Raw genomic sequence first — 3,730 nt, 5'->3', positions numbered from 1 at the left:
AAATCTTGTGACTGCTTTGACAGGAAGATGGGGATCTGATGAAGACTCAAGTGATGATGAAGTAACCTTTGAAGAATTGGCCTCTACCTATAGAGAGTTGTGTCATAAAAGTGTAGAGCTGAGAAAATAGGTTTTAAACTAGAAGAAAGAAATAACTCAACTTGAGAATGAGAAGGTAGAATACTTGGAAACTATCTCCAAGTTACAAACAGAAGCAGTGGGTCTGAATGCCAAGCTAGTTGAAAATCCACAAGCTGAAAGTCAGAAGATAGACAGTTGGAAAGAGAGAAGGCAGACCATGTGAAAACCATCTCTAAGTTTAAAACTGAAGTCATGTTTCTAAATTCTAAACTAGAAGAGATGACCAAGTATGTAAGGATGTTAAGCAATGGATCTGACTCCTTAGACAAGATTCTCCACACTGGACAAGTAACAAGAGACAAATCTGGAATTGGGTATAATGACTCAAAACCTGAGAGCAGTTACACTGGTGCCAAATCTCAAGCCAAACCTAAGTGCATCCATAATAAAAGTAGACATGTAATGTCACATCATATGTTCCAACAGCAGAAAGGGAAACACCAGAGATGGAGATGCCATCACTGTGGGAAGTTTGGTCATCTAAAGCCATTCTGCTATAAACTGTATGGTTATTCTAGGCATACTCATCATCAGAATCACTATCAATCCAGACCCAAACAGCACAGGCCTATAATTAAGAAACAATGGATTCCTAAGACTAATGTTACTAGTTTGATAGCTCGCATTCCCCTCAGAATCTCAGCCAAAGAAGAATGGTACTTTGATAGTGGATGTTCCAGACACATGACTGGAAACCAAGACCTGGTAACTGATCTGCATCATCATACCATAAGCCATGTAACCTTTGGATATGGAGCAAAAGGTGAAATCAAGGGAACATGTAAGCTTGATTGTCTTGGAGTTCCTAAACTTGACAAGGTTCTACTAGTTAAGGGCTTGACTGCAAATCTAATAAGCATCAGTCAACTATGTGATCAAGGTCTGAATGTTAACTTCACCAAAACTGAATGTCTAATCCTTGACAAAAATAGTGAAGTGATTATGAAAGGAATCAGGACCAAAGACAACTGCTACAGGTGGAGCTCTCAAATGGATTATCCCTTAAAGTATTGGATGAGTATAGAAGCTCTCAAGAGTGATGAAAAACAAGTCTATGGGAAATGTCAGACAAAGATGTCACACCAGAAGCTCAGAGGAGAAAAGATTATGATGGCTCAAAAAACTGAGAGGTTAGATCAAATAGGTGGACATATGACCAGTCATAGGCAGAATGGAACTGCTAGGACTAGGCCACAGGGGACTTTATGTTTATCTAGAAACAAAAAGGCCAAGAACAATGTGGAGAAGATTGGAATGACACCTGCTTCTACACATACGAGAGGTATAGAAGATGGAAGCAGTTGGGCTCAACTGGGTTGGATGAAACTATTGATGATTGCATACAGTGTCACACACGATGTCATGACATTGTATTATGACAACCTGAATGCTGAAACTAGGTCCAAAAATCAGACTCAGCACAGATGGACAAAGTACTATTTTTGCCATTATCACTTCATTAGAAAATTCATGGAAGACAAATTCAGAGGTCTAAAGCATGGACTGGAACTAGCAGACAGGGTTGCAAGGAATTTGGGTGAAATTTAAATTGAATATGAGGGAGGAAAATTAGGGATTTGGACTCTTGTGAAATTATGGCAATTAAAATGGAAAAATAAAAGAAATAAAAATAGTGTCTGCCTTTTTAAAATAAAGAGCCACATTAATGACAAATCATTCCCTAGAATTGAAAATAGTATTTATTCCCTTAGCACACGCTACCTAAACACAGCAACCTCCATTTCCATTCAACTTCTCAAAGAAGCTCAGCTAGGGAAAAGAAACTTTTCTCAAAAGTTCTACAACATGTCTCAACATCCATCATCATCTGGTTCAAAATCCTCTCACCATGCAAAGACTCCCTCCATGGAGTTTGTAGATGAAGACGTGATGGACGTTACTCCACTTTGCATGATACCAGGCGACACCCCAGGTCCCTCCTCCAAGGCTGGAGATAAGCAAGGTAATACCTCTGGTAACTCCTCTCTTCCAAAAGACATGCATTATACTGATCGTGCCATAAGGAACCTAGTCACTAGGATTCTAAGTGAAGGGCATGAAGTCAAAGGGGTTTCTACTCCTCTGTCCAGAAGGGACCCCTCTTCTGAGGAGGAACCTCATGATGATAAAGATGATGACTCATCTAGATCAGAAAAGGAAGTTGATGTTGAAGGGCTATACTCTCTAGGTAAAACCCTACCTAGCAAGAAGCCAGCGAATATGTCTCAGGAGAAGGTTATTGACCTAGAGGAAGAAAGCTCTGAAGAAGAGGATGATCCTTTGGTTAATCTTGTAAAACCTAGTGTAGCTGAGAAATTGAGAACTAGGAAAGGGAAAAGTGTGGCTAAAATGAGAACAGGAAGAGTGAAAAAGACTGCCGGTATAGGACCCTCAAAATCTTGGAGCAAAGTTGAGGTTAGGAAAAGGAAAGAAAGAGATAGCTCTGACTCTGAGGAAGATGTCAAAGACGATGTCCCAGACATCTCCCCTGCAAAAAGGCAGGTTGTTCAAAAGGCTCCTGGCAAGGCTGCTGCTGTGCACCTAGACAATATCTCCTTTCATTTAGAGGATGGTGCAGCAAAATGGAAATTCATCATTCAGAGGAGAGTAGCTATTGAAAGAGAGCTTGAAAAAGAGGCTGTAGAGGTAAAGGAAGTAATTGAGTTGATCAAAAATGTTGGACTAATGAAGACTGTGGTAGCTCTACCCCAATGTTATGAGGGGTTGGTAAAAGAGTTTATTGTTAATATCCCTGAGGATATTTATGAAAAGAGCAGCAGGGAGTTCTGCAAGGTGTTTGTAAGGGGAAAATGTGTGAAATTCTCACCAAGTATTATCAACAAGTTCCTAGGAAGAGGAACTGATGGAGGAGTGGACCTAGAGACTACAGATAATGAGGTCTGTAGGGTTATTACAGTTGGCCAAGTTAAGGAATGGCCTAGTAGGAATCACTTATCAGCTGGGAAGCTCACTGTTAAATATGCCATCTTACACAAGATTGGTTCAGCTAATTGGGTGCCTACTAATCATGTCTCTACCATCTCCATTAGTCTTGGAAGAATCATTCATGCAATGGGAACAAGGGTTAACTATGATTTTGGCAAGTTCATATTTGATCAAACCATCAGACATGCTTCTACAAATGCTGTGAAGTTACCCATTGCATTCCCCTCCCTTATTTGTGGCATTATCCTGAGCCAACAACCAGGCATCCTGAGTACAAGTGACATTCCAAGCAGGAGAAAGTCCCCTCTATCCATTCATTATAAGCTGTTTGAGGGAAGTCATGTCAATGATGTCATGACATCTTCCAGAAGGGAGCCTACATCTCAAGGGAGCTTGGTTGATCAACTAAAAGAAACCTGCAAGGAATTGGATAATGGTATAAGGGTGGCCAGGGCTAGAAAAGAAGCTTTAGAAGTTCTTATCTGTAGCCTGGAAAAGGAAGAAGTAAAGAAGGCTGGTAAGGATTCAAATGCAAGATCAAAATCCCAATCCAGTGACAGCTCTGGAAGCTCTGAAGACTCTGAAGGTGAAGGTGAAGATACAGGTGAAGGTGAAGGTGATACGTCTTCTTCTGATTAATGGT

Source organism: Lathyrus oleraceus, chromosome 6 (genome assembly GCF_024323335.1).
Source record: "Lathyrus oleraceus cultivar Zhongwan6 chromosome 6, CAAS_Psat_ZW6_1.0, whole genome shotgun sequence".
Taxonomy (NCBI): Eukaryota; Viridiplantae; Streptophyta; class Magnoliopsida; order Fabales; family Fabaceae; genus Lathyrus; species Lathyrus oleraceus.
Note: the sequence above shows the minus strand (reverse complement) of the source record.